We start from the raw sequence: 14,352 nt of genomic DNA, 5'->3' as shown, positions 1-14,352 counted from the left end.
GGGTCTTTGGCGATGCTAAGGGCTGACCCGTACGGGGATCAAGCCCACGACCTTGGCGTTATTAGCACCACACTCTAACCAACTAAGCTAATGGCCATTAAGTGCCATGCTTAACTTGCCACTTTCTAAGCCCTGCTTTCTGCCAGTCTTCCATCAAGATGGTCACTGTTGCACACAAAATGCCTTGAAACGAGACCAAAACGTCACCGTGGGTCTTAAGCGATGCTAAAGGCTGGCCCGTACGGGGATCGAACCCGCGACCTTGGCGTTATTAGCACCACGCTCTAACCAACTGAGCTAACCGGCCATGAATTGCAATGCTTAACTTGCCGCTTTCTAAGCCCATCTTTCTGCCAGTCTTCCATCAAGATGATCACTTTTGCACAAAAAATGCCTTGAAACGAGACCAAAACGTCACCGTGGGTCTTTGGCGATGCTAAAGGCTAACCCGTACGGGGATCGACCGTACGACCTTGGCGTTATTAGCACCACGCTCTAACCAACTGAGCTAACCGGCCATGTGGAGCCATGCTTCTCTTACCGCTTTCTGAGCCCGGTTTTCTGCCACTCTTCCATCAAGACGTCAAACGTTGCACACAAAATGCCTTGAAACGAGACCAAAACGCCGCTGTGGGTCTTTGGCGATGCTAAAGACTGGCCCGTACGGAGATCGAACCCGTGACCTTGGCGTTATTAGAAGCACGCTCTAACCAACTGAGCTAACCAGTTATTAAGGGCCATGTTTAACTTGCCACTTTTTAAGCCCTACTTTCTGCCAGTCTTCCATCAAGATGGTTACTGTTGCACACAAAATGCCTTGAAACGAGACTAAGACATCACCGTGGGTCTTTGGCGATGCTAAAGGCTGGCCCGTACGGGGCTCGAACCCGCGACCTTGGCGTTATTAGCACCACGCTCTAACCAACTGAGCTAACCAGCCATGAAGAGCAATGCTTAACTTGCCGCTTTCTAAGCCCATCTTTCTGCTAGTCTTCCATCAAGATGATCACTTTTGCACAAAAAATGCCTTGAAACGAGAACAAAACGTCACCGTGGGTCCTTGTCGATGCTAAAGGCTGGCCCGTACGGGGATCGAACCCGCGACCTTGGCGTTATTAGCACCACGCTCTAACCAACTGAGCTAACCTGCCATTAAGTACCATGCTTAAGTTGCCACTTTCTAAGCCCTGCTTTCTGCCAGTCTTCCATCAAGATGGGCACAGTTGCACACAAAATGCCTTGAAACGAGACTAAGACGTCACTGTGGGTCTTTGGCGATGCTAAAGTATGGCCAGTACGGAGATCGAACCCGCGACCTTGGCGTTATTAGCACCATGCTCTAACCAACTGAGCTAACCGGCCATGAAGAGCAATGCTTAATTTGCCGCTTTCTAAGCCCATCTTTCTGCCAGTCTTCCATCAAGATGATCACTGTTGCACACAAAATGCCTTGAAAAGAGACCAAAACACCACCGTGGGTCTTTGGCAATGCTGAAGGTTGGCCCGTACGGGGATCAAACCCGCGACCTTGGCGTTATTCGCACCACGCTCTAACCAACTGAGCTAACCGGCCATTAAGTGCTATGCTTAACTTGCCACTTTCTAAGCCCTGCTTTCTGCCAGTCTTCCATCAAGATGGTCTCTGTTGCACACAAAATGCCTTGAAAAGAGACCAAAACATCACTGTGGGTCTTTGGCGATGCTAAAAGCTGGCCCGTACGGGGATCGAACCCGCGACCTTGGCGTTATTAGCACCACGCTCTAACCAAATGAGCTAACCGGCTATGTTGCGCCATACTTCTCTTACCTCTTTCTGAGCCCGGTTTTCTGCCATTCTTCCATCAAGACGTCAAACGTTGCACACAAAATGCCTTGAAACGAGACCAAAACGCCACTGTGGGTCTTTGGCAATGCTAAAGACTGGCCCGTACGGAGATCGAACCCGCGACCTTGGCGTTATTAGAAACACGCTCTAACCAACTGAGCTAACTGGCCATGAAGTTTAATGGTTAACTTGCCGCTTTCTAAGCCCATCTTTCTGCCAGTCTTCCATCAAGATGGTAACTGTTGCACACAAAATGCCTTGAAACAAGACTAAAATATCACCGTGGGTCTTTCGCTATGCTAAAGACTGGCCCGTACGGGGCTCGAACCCGCGACCTTGGCGTTATTAGCACCACACTCTACCCAACTGAGCTAACCAGCCATGAAGAGCAATGCTTAACTTTCCGCTTTCTAAGCCCATCTTTCTGCAAGTCTTTCATCAAGTTGATCATTGTTGCACACAAAATGCCTTGAAACGAGACCAAAACGCCACTGTGGGTCTTTGGCGATGCTAAAGGCTGGCCAGTACGGAGATCGAACCCGCAACCTTGGCGTTATTAGCACCACGCTCTATCCAACTGAGCTAACCGGCCATGTAGCGCCATGCTTCTCTTACCACTTTCTGAGCCCGGTTTTCTGCCACTCTTCCATCAAGACGTCAAACCTTGCACACAAAATGCCTTGAAACGAGACCAAAACGTCACCGTGGGTCTTTGGCGATGCTAAAGGCTGGCCGGTACGGGGATCGAACCCGCGACCTTGGCGTTATAAGAAGCATGCTCCAACCAACTGAGCTAACCGACCATGAATTGCAATGCTTAACTTGCCGCTTTCTAAGCCCATCTTTCTGCCAGTCTTCCATCAAGATGATCACTTTTGCACAAAAAATGCCTTGAAACGAGACCAAAACGTCACCGTGGGTCTTTGGCGATGCTAAAGGCTGGCCCATACGGGGATCAAACCCGCGACCTTGGCGTTATTAGCACCACGCTCTAACCAACTGAGCTAACCGGCCATTAAGTACCATGCTTAACTTGCGACTTTCTAAGACCTGCTTTCTGCCAGTCTTCCATCAAGATGATCACTGTTGCACACAAAATGCCTTGAAACGAGACCAAAACGTCACTGTGGGTCTTTGGCGATGCTAAAGGCTGGACTGTACGGGGATCGAACCCGCAACCTTGGCGTTATTAGCACTACGCTCTAACCAACTGAGCTAACCGGCCATGAAGCGCAATGCTTAACTTGCCGCTTTCTAAGCCCATCTTTCTGCCAGTCTTCCATCAAGATGATCACTGTTGCACACAAAATGCCTTGAAACGAGACTAAGACGTCACTGTGGGTCTTTGGCGATGCTAAAGGCTGACCCGTACGGGGATCGAACCCGCGACCTTGGCTTTTTTAGCAACACGCTCCAACCAACTGAGCTAACCGGCCATGTGGTGCCATGCTTCTCTTACCGTTTTCTGAGCCCGGTTTTCTGCCACTTTTCCATCACACAAAATGCCTTGAGAAGAGACAAAAACATCACCGTGGGTCTTTGGAGATGCTAAAGGCTGGTGTCATGTGCCATGCTTAACTTGCCACTTTCTAAGCCCTGCATTCTGCCAGTCTTCCATCAAGATGGTCACTGTTGCTCACAAAATGCCTTGATACGAGACTAAGACGTCACAGTGGGTCTTTGGCGATGCTAAAGGCTGGCCCGTATGGGGATCGAACTCGAGACCTTGGCGTAATTAGCACCACGCTCTAACCAACTGAGCTAACCGGCCATGAAGTGCAATGCTTAATTTGCCGCTTTCTAAGCCCATCTTTCTGCCAGTCATCCATCAAGATGATCACTGTTGCACAAAAAATGCCTTGAAACGAGACCAAAACGTCACCGTGGGTCTTTGGCGATGCCAAAGGCTGGCCCGTACGGGGATCGAACCCACGACCTTGGCGTTATTAGCACCACGCTCTAACCAACTGAGCTAACCGGCCATGTGGCGCCATGCTTCTCTTACCCTTTTCTGAGCCCGGTTTTCTGCCACTTTTCCATCAATACGTCAAACGTTGCACACAAAATGCCTTGAAACGAGACCAAAACTCCACTGTGGGTCTTTGGCGATGCTAAAGGCTGGCCTGTACGGGGATCGAATCCGCGACCTTAGTGTTATTAGCACCACGCTCTAACCAACTGAGCTAACCGGCTATGAAGTGCAATGCTTAACTTGCCGCTTTCTAAGCCCATCTTTCTGCCAGTCTTCCATCAAGATGATCACTTTTGCACAAAAAATGCCTTGAAACGAGACCAAAAACGTCACCATGGGTCTTTGGGGATGCTAAAGGCTGGCCCGTACGGGGATCGAACCCGCGACCTTGGCGTTATTAAAAGCACGCTCTAACCAACTGAGCTAACGGGTTATTAAGTGCCATGTTTAATTTGACACTTTCTAAGCCCTGCTTTCTGCCAGTCTTCCATCAAGATGGTTACTGTTGCACACAAAATGCCTTGAAACGAGACTAAGACGTCACCGTGGGTCTTTAGCGGTGCTAAAGGCTGGCTGGTACAAGGATCAAACAAGCGACATTGGCGTTATTAGCACCACGCTCTAACCAACTGAGGTAACCGGCCATTAAGTGCTATGCTTAACTTGCCACTTTCTAAGCCCTGCTTTCTGCCAGTCTTCCATCAAAATGATCACTTTTGCACAAAAAATGCCTTGAATTGAGACCAAAACGTCACCGTGGATCTTTGGCGATGCTAAAGGCTGGCCCGTACGGGGATCGAACCCGCGACCTTGGCGTTATTAGCACCACGCTCTAACCAACTGAGCTAACCGGCCATGAATTGCAATGCTTAAATTGCCGCTTTCTAAGCCCATCTTTCTGCCAGTCTTATATCAAGATGATCACTGTTGCACACAAAATGCCTTGAAAAGAGACCAAAACATCACCGTGGGTCTTTGGCAATGCTAAAGGCTGGCCCGTACGGGGATCGAACCCGCAACCTTGGCGTTATTAGCACCACGCTCTACCCAACTGAGCTAACCAGCCATTAAGTGCCATGTTTAACTTGCCACTTTCTAAGCCCTGCTTTCTGCCAGTCTTCCATCAAGATAGTCACTGTTGCACACAAAATGCCTTGAAACGAGACTAAGACGTCACTGTGGGTCTTTGGCGATGCTAAAGGATGGCCAGTACGGGGATCGAACCCGCGACCTTGGCGTTTTTAGCACCATGCTCTAACCAACTGAGCTAACCGGCCATGAAGTGCAATGCTTAACTTGCCGCTTTCTAAGCCCATCTTTCTGCCAGTCTTCCATCAAGATGATCACTGTTGCACACAAAATGCCTTGAGAAGAGACCAAAACATCACCGGGGGTCTTTGGCGATGCTAAAAGGCTGACCCGCACGAGGATCGAACCCGCAACCTTGGGGTTATAAGCACCACGCGCTAACCAACTGAGCTAACCAGCCATGAAGGACAATGGTTAACTATTCGCTTTCTAAGCCTATCTTTCTGCCAGTCTTCCATCAAGATGATAACTTTTGCACAAAAAATGCCTTGAAACGAGCCCAAAACTCCACTGTGGGTCTTTAGCGATGCTGAAGGCTGGCATGTACGGGGATCGAACCCGCGACCTTGGTGTTATTAGCACCACACTCTAACCAACTGAGCTAAGAGGCCATTAAAAGCCATGCTTAACTTGCCACTTTCTAAGCCCTGCTTTCTGCCAGTCTTCCATCAAGATGGTCACTGTTGCACACAAAATGCCTTGAAACGAGACTAAGACGTCACCGTGGGTCTTTGGCGATGCTAAAGGCTGGCCCGTACGGGGATCGAACCCACGACCTTGGCGTTATTAGCACCACGCTCTAACCAAATGAGCTAACCGGCTATGTTGCGCCATGCTTCTCTTACCGCTTTCTGAGCCCGGTTTTCTGCCACTCTTCCATCAATACGTCAAACGTTGCACACAAAATGCCTTGAAACGAGACCAAAACGCCACTGTGGGTCTTTGGCGATTCTAAAGGCTGACCCGTACTTGGATCGAACCCGTGACCTTGGCGTTATTAGCACCACACTCTAACCAACTGAGCTAACTGGCTATGTGGCGCCTTGCTTCTCTTACCGCTTTGTGAGCCCTGTTTTCTGCCACTCTTCCATCAAGACATCAAAGATTGCACACAAAATGCCTTGAAACAAGACCAAAACGTCACTGTGGGATTTTGGCTATGCTAAAGGCTGGCCCGTACGGGGATCGAACCCGCGACCTTGGCGTTATTAGCACCACGCTCTAACCAACTGAGCTAAGCGGCCATGTGGCGCCATGCTTCTCTTACCGCTTTCTGAGCCCGGTTTTCTGCCACTCTTCTATCAATACGTCAGACGTTGCACACAAAATGCCTTGAAACGAGACCAAAACTCCACTGTGGGTCTTTGGCGATGCTAAAGGCTGGCCCGTACAGGGATCGAACCCGCGTCCTTGGCGTTATTAACACCATGCGCTAACCAACTGAGCTAACCGGCCATGAAGTGCAATGCTTAACTTGCCACTTTCTAAGGCCTGCTTTCTGCCAGTCTTCCATCAAGATGGTCACTGTTGCACACAAAATGCCATAAAACGAGACTAAGACGTCACCGTGGGTCTTTGGCGATGCTAAAGGCTGGCCCGTACGGGGATCGAACCCGCGACCTTGGCGTTATTAGCACCACGCTCTAACCAACCGAGCTAACCAGCCATTAAGTGCAATACTTAACTTGCTGCTTTCTAAGCCCATCTTTCTGCCAGTCTTCCATCAAGATGATCACTGTTGCACACAAAATGCCTTTAAAAGAGACCAAAACATCAACGTGGGTCTTTGGCGATGCTAAAGGCTGGCCCGTACGGGGATCGAACCCGCGACCTTGGCGTTATTAGCACCACGCTCTAACCAACTGGGCTAACCGGCCATGAATTGCAATGCTTAAATTGCCGCTTTCTAAGCCCATCTTTCTGCCAGTCTTATATCAAGATGATCACTGTTGCACACAAAATGCCTTGAAAAGAGACCAAAACATCACCGTGGGTCTTTGGCAATGCTAAAGGCTGGCCCGTACGGGGATCGAACCCGCAACCTTGGCGTTATTAGCACCACGCTCTACCCAACTGAGCTAACCAGCCATTAAGTGCCATGTTTAACTTGCCACTTTCTAAGCCCTGCTTTCTGCCAGTCTTCCATCAAGATAGTCACTGTTGCACACAAAATGCCTTGAAACGAGACTAAGACGTCACTGTGGTTCTTTGGCGATGCTAAGGGATGGCCAGTACGGGGATCGAACCCGCGACCTTGGCGTTATTAGCACCATGCTCTAACCAACTGAGCTAACCGGCCATGAAGTGCAATGCTTAACTTGCCGCTTTCTAAGCCCATCTTTCTGCCAGTCTTCCATCAAGATGATCACTGTTGCACACAAAATGCCTTGAAAAGAGACCAAAACATCACCGTGGGTCTTTGGCAATGCTAAAGGCTGGCCCGTAGCGGGATCGAACCCGCGACCTTGCCGTTATTAGCACCACGCTCTAACCAACTGAGCTAACCGGCCATTAAGTGCTATGCTTAACTTGCCACTTTCTAAGCCCTGCTTTCTGCCAGTCTTCCATCAAGATGGTCGCTGTTGCACACAAAATGACTTGAAAAGAGACCAAAACATCACTGTGGGTCTTTGGCGATGCTAAAGGCTGGCCCGTACGGGGATCGAACCCGCGACCTTAGCGTTATTAGCACCACGCTCTAACCAAATGAGCTAACCGGCTACGTTGCGCCATGCTTCTCTTACCTCTTTCTGAGCCTGTTTTTCTGCCATTCTTCTATCAAGTCTTCAAACGTTGCACACAAAATGCCTTGAAACGAGACTAAAACGCCACTGTGGGTCTTTGGCGATACTAAAGACTGGCCCGTACGGGGATCGAACCCGCGACCTTGGAGTTATTAGCACCACGCTCTAACCAACTGAGCTAACCGGCCATGTGGCACCATGCTTCTCTTACCGCTTTCTGAGTCCGGTTTTCTGCCACTCTTCCATTAAGACGTCAAAAGTTGCACACAAAATGCCTTGAAACGAGACCAAAACTCCACTGTGGGTCTTTGGCGATGCTAAAGGATGGCCCGTACGGAGATCGAACCCGCGACCTTGGCGTTATTAGCACCACGCTCTAACCAACTGAGCTAACCGGCCATGAAGTGCTATGCTTAACTTGCCTTTTTCTAAGACCTGCTTTCTGCCAGTCTTCCATCAAGATGGTCACTGTTGCACACAAAATGCCTTGAAAGGAAACAAAGACGTCACCGTGGGTCTTTGGCGATGCTAAAGGCTGGCCCGTACGGGGATCGAACACGCGACCTTGGCGTTATTAGCACCACGCTCTAACCAACTGAGCTAACCGGCCATGAATTGCAATGCTTAACTTGCCGCTTTCTAAGCCCATCTTTCTGCCAGTCTTCCATCAAGATGATCACTTTTGCAGAAAAAATACCTTGAATCGAGACCAAAACGTCACCGTGGGTCTTTAGCGATGCTAAAGGCTGGCCCGTACGGGTATCGAACCCGCGACCTTGGCGTTATTAGCACCACGCTCTAACCAACTGAGCTAACCGGCCATGTGGCGCCATGCTTCTCTTACCGCTTTCTGAGCCCGGTTTTCTGCCACTCTTCCATCAAAACGTCAAACGTTGCACACAAAATGCCTTGAGACGAGACCAAAACTCCACTGTGGGTCTTTGGCGATGCTAAAGACTGGCCTGTACGGGGATCGAACCCGCGACCTTGGTGTTATTAGCACCACGCTCTAACCAACTGAGCTAAATGGCCATGAATTGCAATGCTTAACTTGCCACTTTCTAAGCCCATCTTTCTGCCAGTCTTCCATCAAGATGATCACTTTTGCACAAAACATGCCTTGAATTGAGACCAAAACGTCACCGTGGATCTTTGGCGATGCTAAAGGCTGGCCCGTACGGGGATCGAACCCGCGACCTTGGCGTTATTAGCACCACGCCCTAACCAACTGAGCTAACCGGCCATGAATTGCAATGCTTAAATTGCCGCTTTCTAAGCCCATCTTTCTGCCAGTCTTATATCAAGATGATCACTGTTGCACACAAAATGCCTTGAAAAAAGACCAAAACATCAACGGGGGTCTTTGGCGATGCTAAAAGGCTGACCCGCACGGGGATCGAACCCGCGACCTTGGGGTTATAAGCACCACGCGCTAACCAACTGAGCTAACCAGCCATGAAGGACAATGGTTAACTATTCGCTTTCTAAGCCTATCTTTCTGCCAGTCTTCCATCAAGATGATAACTTTTGCACAAAAAATGCCTTGAAACGAGCCCAAAACTCCACTGTGGGTCTTTGGCGATGCTGAAGGCTGGCATGTACGGGGATCGAACCCGCGACCTTGGTGTTATTAGCACCACGCTCTAACCAACTGAGCTAAGAGGCCATTAAAAGCCATGCTTAACTTGCCACTTTCTAAGCCCTGCTTTCTGCCAGTCTTCCATCAAGATGGTCACTGTTGCACACAAAATGCCTTGAAACGAGACTAAGACGTCACCGTGGGTCTTTGGCGATGCTAAAGGCTGGCCCGTACGGGGATCGAACCCGCGACCTTGGCGTTATTAGCACCACGCTCTAACCAACTGAGCTAACCGGCCATGAAGTGCAATGCTTAACTTGCCATTTTCTAAGCCCTGCTTTCTGCCAGTCTTCCATCAAGATGATCACTGTTGCACAAAAAATGCCTTGAAACGAGACCAAAACGTCACCGTGGGTCTTTGGCGATGCTAAAGGCTGGCCCGTACGGGGATCGAACCCGCGACCTTGGCGTTATTAGCACCACACTCTAACCAACTGAGCTAACCGGCCATGTGGCGCCATTCTTCTCTTACCGCTTTCTGAGCCAGGTTTTCTGCCACTCTTCCATCAATACGTCAAAGATTGCACACAAAATGCCTTGAAACGAGACCAAAACTCCACTGTAGGTCTTTGGCGATGCTAAAGGCTGGCCCGTACAGGGATCGAACCCGCGACCTTGGCATTATTAGCACCACGCTCTATCCAACTGAGCTAACCAGCCATTAAGCGCCATGCTTAACTTGCCACTTTCTAAGCCCTGCTTTCTGCCAGTCTGCCATCAAACGGCCATGTGGAGCCATGCTTCTCAAAATTTTGCACACAAAATGCCTTGAAACGAGACTAAGACGTCACCGTGGGTCTTTGGCGATGCTAAATGCTGGCCCGTACGGGGATCGAACCCGCGACCTTGGCGTTATTAGCACCACGCTCTAACCAACTGAGCTAACCGGCCATTAAGCGCCATTCTTAACTTGCCACTTTCTAAGCCCTGCTTTCTGAAGTCTGCCATCAAGATGGTCACTGTTGCACACAAAATGCCTTGAAACGAGACTAAGACGTCACTGTGGGACTTTGGCGATGCTAAATGCTGGCCCGTACGGGGATCGAACCCGCGACCTTGGCGTTATTAGCACCACGCTCTAACCAACTGAGCTAAACGGCCATTAAACGCCATGCTTAACTTGCCACTTTCTAAGCCCTGCTTTCTGCCAGTCTGCCATCAAGATGGTCACTGTTGCACACAAAATGCCTTGAAACGAGACTAAGACGTCACCGTGGGTCTTTGCTAAAAGGCTGGCCTGTACGGGGATCGAACCCACGACCTTGGCGTTAGCACCACGCTCTAACCAACTGAGCTAACCGGCCATGAAGTGCAATGCTTAACTTGCCGCTTTCTAAGCCCATCTTTCTGCCAGTCTTCCTTCAAGATGATCACATTTGCACAAAAAATGCCTTGAAACGAGACCAAAACGTCACCGTGGGTCTTTGGCGATGCTAAAGGCTGGCCCGTACGGGGATCGAGCCCGCGACCTTGGCGTTATTAGCACCACACTCTAACCAACTGAGCTAACCGGCCATGTGGTGCCATTCTTCTCTTACCGCTTTCTGAGCCAGGTTTTCTGCCACTCTTCCATCAATACGTCAAAGATTGCACACAAAATGCCTTGAAACAAGACCAAAACTCCGCTGCGGGTCTTTGGCGATGCTAAAAGCTGGCCCGTACGGGGATCGAACCCGCGACCTTGCCGTTATTAGCACCACGCTCTAACCAACTGAGCTAACCAGCCATTAAGTGCCATGCTTAACTTGCCATTTTCTAAGCCCTGCTTTCTGCCAGTCTTCCATCAAGATGGTCACTGTTGCACAAAAAATGCCTTGAAACGAGACCAAAACGTCACCGTGGGTCTTTGGCGATGCTAAAAGCTGGCCCGTACGAGGATTGAACCCGCGACCTTGGCGTTATTAGCACCACGCTCTAACCAACTGAGCTAACCGGCTATGTGGCGCTATGCTTCTCTTACGGCTTTCTGAGCCCGGTTTTCTGCCACTCTTCCATCAATACGTTAAACGTTGCACACAAAATGCCTTGAAACGAGACCAAAACTCCACTGTGGGTCTTTGGCGATGCTAAAGGCTGGCCCGTACAGGGATCGAACCTGCGACCTTGGCGTTATTAGCTCCACGCTCTAACCAACTGAGCTAACCGGCCATTAAGTGCAATGCTTAACTTGCCACTTTCTAAGCCCTGCTTTCTGCCAGTATTCCATCAAGATGGTCACTGTTGCACACAAAATGCCTTGAAACGAGACTAAGACGTCACCGTGGGTCTTTGGCGATGCTAAAAGCTGGCCCGTACGAGGATTGAACCCGCGACCTTGGCGTTATTAGCACCAAACTCTAACCAACTGAGCTAACCGGCCATGTGGCGCCATGCTTCTCTTAACGCTTTCTGAGCCCGGTTTTCTGCCACTCTTGCATCAAGACGTCAAACGTTGCACACAAAATGCCTTGAAACGAGACCAAAACTCCACTGTAGGTCTTTGGCGATGCTAAAGGCTGGCCCGTACAGGGATCGAACCTGCGACCTTGGCGTTATTAGCACCACGCTCTATCCAACTGAGCTAACCGGCCATTAAGCGCCATGTTTAACTTGCCACTTTCTAAGCCCTGCTTTCTGCCAGACTGCCATCAAACGGCCATGTGGAGCCATGCTTCTCAAAATTTTGCACACAAAATGCCTTGAAACGAGACTAAGACGTCACCGTGGGTCTTTGGCGATGCTAAATGCTGGCCCGTACAGGGATCGAACCCGCGACCTTGGCGTTATTAGCACCACGCTCTAACCAACTGAGCTAACCGGCCATGTGGCGCCATGCTTCTCTTAACTCTTTCTGAGCCGGGTTTTCTGCCACTCTTGCATCAAAACGTCAAACGTTGCACACAAAATGCCTTGAAACGAGACCAAATCTCCACTGTTGGTCTTTGGCGATGCTAAAGGCTGGCCCGTATGGGGATCGAACCCACGACCTTGGCGTTATTAGCACCACGCTCTACCCAACTGAGCTAACCGGCCATGTGGCGCCATGCTTCTCTTACCGCTTTCTGAGCCCGGTTTTCTGCCACTCTTCCATCAATACGTCAAACGTTGCACACAAAATGCCTTGAAACGAGAACAAAACGTCACCGTGGGTCTTTGGCGATGCTAAAAGCTGGCCCGTACGGGGATCGAACCTGCGACCTTGGCGTTATTAGCACCACACTCTAACCAACTGAGCTAACCGGCCATTAAGCGCCATTCTTAACTTGCCACTTTCTAAGCCCTGCTTTCTGAAGTCTGCCATCAAGATGGTCACTGTTGCACACAAAATGCCTTGAAACGAGACTAAGACGTCACTGTGGGACTTTGGCGATGCTAAATGCTGGCCCGTACCGGGATCGAACCCGCGACCTTGGCGTTATTAGCACCACGCTCTAACCAACTGAGCTAAACGGCCATTAAACGCCATGCTTAACTTGCCACTTTCTAAGCCCTGCTTTCTGCCAGTCTGCCATCAAGATGGTCACTGTTGCACACAAAATGCCTTGAAACGAGACTAAGACGTCACTGTGGGTCTATGGCGATGCTAAAGGATGGCCAGTATGGGGATCGAACCCGCGACCTTGGCGTTATTAGCACCATGCTCTAACCAACTGAGCTAACCGGCCATGAAATGCAATCCTTAACTTGCCGCTTTCTAAGCCTATCTTTCTGCCAGTCTTCCATCAAGATGATCACTGTTGCACACAAAATGCCTTGAAAAGAGACCAAAACATCACCGTGGGTCTTTGGCGATGCTAAAGGCTGGCCCGTACGGGGATCGAACCCGCGACCTTGGCGTTATCAGCACCACGCTCTAACCAACTGAGCTAACCGGCCATTAAGTGCCATGCTTAATTTGACACTTTCTAAGCCCTGCTTTCTGCCAGTCTTCCATCAAGATGGTGACTGTTGCACACAAAATGCCTTGAATCGAGACTAAGACGTCACTGTGGGTCTTTGGCGATGCTAAAGTATGGCCAGTACGGGGATCGAACCCGCGACCTTGGCGTTATTAGCACCATGCTCTAACCAACTGAGCTAACCGGCCATGAAGTGCAATGCTTAACTTGCCGCTTTCTAAGCCCATCTTTCTGCCAGTCTTCCATCAAGAAGATCACTTTTGCACAAAAATGCCTTGAATCGAGACCAAAACGTCACCGTGGGTCTTTGGCGATGTTAAAGGCTGGCCCGTACGGGTATCGAACCCGCGACCTTGGCGTTATTAGCACCACTCTCTAACCAACTGAGCTAACCGGCCATGTGGCGCCATGCTTCTCTTACCGTTTTCTGAGCCCGGTTTTCTGCCACTCTTCCATCAATACGTCAAACGTTGCACACAAAATGCCTTGAAACGAGACCAAAACTCCACTGTAGGTCTTTGGCGATGCTAAAGGCTGGCCCGTACAGGGATCGAACCTGCGACCTTGGCGTTATTAGCACCACGCTCTATCCAACTGAGCTAACCGGTCATTAAGCTCCATGTTTAACTTGCCACTTTCTAAGCCCTGCTTTCTGCCAGACTGCCATCAAACGGCCATGTGGAGCCATGCTTCTCAAAATTTTGCACACAAAATGCCTTGAAACGAGACTAAGACGTCACCGTGGGTCTTTGGCGATGCTAAATGCTGGCCCGTACAGGGATCGAACCCGCGACCTTGGCGTTATTAGCACCACGCTCTAACCAACTGAGCTAACCGGCCATGTGGCGCCATGCTTCTCTTAACTCTTTCTGAGCCGGGTTTTCTGCCACTCTTGCATCAAGACGTCAAACGTTGCACACAAAATGCCTTGAAACGAGACCAAATCTCCACTGTGGGTCTTTGGCGATGCTAAAGGCTGGCCCGTATGGGGATCGAACCCACGATCTTGGCGTTATTAGCACCACGCTCTAACCAACTGAGCTAACCGGCCATGTGGCGCCATGCTTCTCTTACCGCTTTCTGAGCCCGGTTTTCTGCCACTCTTCCATCAATACGTCAAACGTTGCACACAAAATGCCTTGAAACGAGAACAAAACGTCACCGTGGGTCTTTGGCGATGCTAAAAGCTGTCCCGTACGGGGATC

General features: G+C 50.0%; 22 non-coding genes across 22 annotated transcripts; all 22 read right to left on the bottom strand.

The window, feature by feature from the left end:
• Positions 1-233: 233 nt before the first annotated feature.
• Positions 234-307, bottom strand: TRNAI-AAU (transfer RNA isoleucine (anticodon AAU)). The gene has a single exon. It is a non-coding gene; the product is annotated as a tRNA-Ile (tRNA).
• A 559-nt stretch (positions 308-866) lies between these two features.
• Positions 867-940, bottom strand: TRNAI-AAU (transfer RNA isoleucine (anticodon AAU)). Its single transcript has one exon. It is a non-coding gene; the product is annotated as a tRNA-Ile (tRNA).
• Positions 941-1,288: 348 nt separating this feature from the next.
• Positions 1,289-1,362, bottom strand: TRNAI-AAU (transfer RNA isoleucine (anticodon AAU)). The gene has a single exon. It is a non-coding gene; the product is annotated as a tRNA-Ile (tRNA).
• A 1,403-nt stretch (positions 1,363-2,765) lies between these two features.
• TRNAI-AAU (transfer RNA isoleucine (anticodon AAU)) lies at positions 2,766-2,839 on the bottom strand. The gene has a single exon. It is a non-coding gene; the product is annotated as a tRNA-Ile (tRNA).
• Positions 2,840-3,733: 894 nt separating this feature from the next.
• On the bottom strand, positions 3,734-3,807 carry TRNAI-AAU (transfer RNA isoleucine (anticodon AAU)). Its single transcript has one exon. It is a non-coding gene; the product is annotated as a tRNA-Ile (tRNA).
• Positions 3,808-4,578: 771 nt separating this feature from the next.
• On the bottom strand, positions 4,579-4,652 carry TRNAI-AAU (transfer RNA isoleucine (anticodon AAU)). The gene has a single exon. It is a non-coding gene; the product is annotated as a tRNA-Ile (tRNA).
• A 348-nt stretch (positions 4,653-5,000) lies between these two features.
• On the bottom strand, positions 5,001-5,074 carry TRNAF-AAA (transfer RNA phenylalanine (anticodon AAA)). Its single transcript has one exon. It is a non-coding gene; the product is annotated as a tRNA-Phe (tRNA).
• Positions 5,075-7,111: 2,037 nt separating this feature from the next.
• TRNAI-AAU (transfer RNA isoleucine (anticodon AAU)) lies at positions 7,112-7,185 on the bottom strand. Its single transcript has one exon. It is a non-coding gene; the product is annotated as a tRNA-Ile (tRNA).
• Positions 7,186-8,377: 1,192 nt separating this feature from the next.
• Positions 8,378-8,451, bottom strand: TRNAI-AAU (transfer RNA isoleucine (anticodon AAU)). The gene has a single exon. It is a non-coding gene; the product is annotated as a tRNA-Ile (tRNA).
• Positions 8,452-8,799: 348 nt separating this feature from the next.
• TRNAI-AAU (transfer RNA isoleucine (anticodon AAU)) lies at positions 8,800-8,873 on the bottom strand. The gene has a single exon. It is a non-coding gene; the product is annotated as a tRNA-Ile (tRNA).
• Positions 8,874-9,433: 560 nt separating this feature from the next.
• TRNAI-AAU (transfer RNA isoleucine (anticodon AAU)) lies at positions 9,434-9,507 on the bottom strand. Its single transcript has one exon. It is a non-coding gene; the product is annotated as a tRNA-Ile (tRNA).
• Positions 9,508-9,644: 137 nt separating this feature from the next.
• On the bottom strand, positions 9,645-9,718 carry TRNAI-AAU (transfer RNA isoleucine (anticodon AAU)). The gene has a single exon. It is a non-coding gene; the product is annotated as a tRNA-Ile (tRNA).
• A 368-nt stretch (positions 9,719-10,086) lies between these two features.
• TRNAI-AAU (transfer RNA isoleucine (anticodon AAU)) lies at positions 10,087-10,160 on the bottom strand. Its single transcript has one exon. It is a non-coding gene; the product is annotated as a tRNA-Ile (tRNA).
• Positions 10,161-10,921: 761 nt separating this feature from the next.
• TRNAI-AAU (transfer RNA isoleucine (anticodon AAU)) lies at positions 10,922-10,995 on the bottom strand. Its single transcript has one exon. It is a non-coding gene; the product is annotated as a tRNA-Ile (tRNA).
• A 770-nt stretch (positions 10,996-11,765) lies between these two features.
• Positions 11,766-11,839, bottom strand: TRNAI-AAU (transfer RNA isoleucine (anticodon AAU)). Its single transcript has one exon. It is a non-coding gene; the product is annotated as a tRNA-Ile (tRNA).
• Positions 11,840-11,996: 157 nt separating this feature from the next.
• Positions 11,997-12,070, bottom strand: TRNAI-AAU (transfer RNA isoleucine (anticodon AAU)). Its single transcript has one exon. It is a non-coding gene; the product is annotated as a tRNA-Ile (tRNA).
• A 137-nt stretch (positions 12,071-12,207) lies between these two features.
• On the bottom strand, positions 12,208-12,281 carry TRNAI-AAU (transfer RNA isoleucine (anticodon AAU)). The gene has a single exon. It is a non-coding gene; the product is annotated as a tRNA-Ile (tRNA).
• Positions 12,282-12,839: 558 nt separating this feature from the next.
• Positions 12,840-12,913, bottom strand: TRNAI-AAU (transfer RNA isoleucine (anticodon AAU)). The gene has a single exon. It is a non-coding gene; the product is annotated as a tRNA-Ile (tRNA).
• Positions 12,914-13,050: 137 nt separating this feature from the next.
• TRNAI-GAU (transfer RNA isoleucine (anticodon GAU)) lies at positions 13,051-13,124 on the bottom strand. The gene has a single exon. It is a non-coding gene; the product is annotated as a tRNA-Ile (tRNA).
• Positions 13,125-13,261: 137 nt separating this feature from the next.
• Positions 13,262-13,335, bottom strand: TRNAI-AAU (transfer RNA isoleucine (anticodon AAU)). The gene has a single exon. It is a non-coding gene; the product is annotated as a tRNA-Ile (tRNA).
• A 578-nt stretch (positions 13,336-13,913) lies between these two features.
• Positions 13,914-13,987, bottom strand: TRNAI-AAU (transfer RNA isoleucine (anticodon AAU)). The gene has a single exon. It is a non-coding gene; the product is annotated as a tRNA-Ile (tRNA).
• Positions 13,988-14,124: 137 nt separating this feature from the next.
• Positions 14,125-14,198, bottom strand: TRNAI-AAU (transfer RNA isoleucine (anticodon AAU)). Its single transcript has one exon. It is a non-coding gene; the product is annotated as a tRNA-Ile (tRNA).
• Positions 14,199-14,352: the final 154 nt, after the last annotated feature.

The sequence above is a fragment of the Leptodactylus fuscus genome, chromosome 5 (genome assembly GCF_031893055.1).
Source record: "Leptodactylus fuscus isolate aLepFus1 chromosome 5, aLepFus1.hap2, whole genome shotgun sequence".
Taxonomy (NCBI): Eukaryota; Metazoa; Chordata; class Amphibia; order Anura; family Leptodactylidae; genus Leptodactylus; species Leptodactylus fuscus.
The sequence above is the reverse complement of the archived record's forward strand: the minus strand, read 5'-3'. Positions and strand labels throughout refer to the sequence as shown.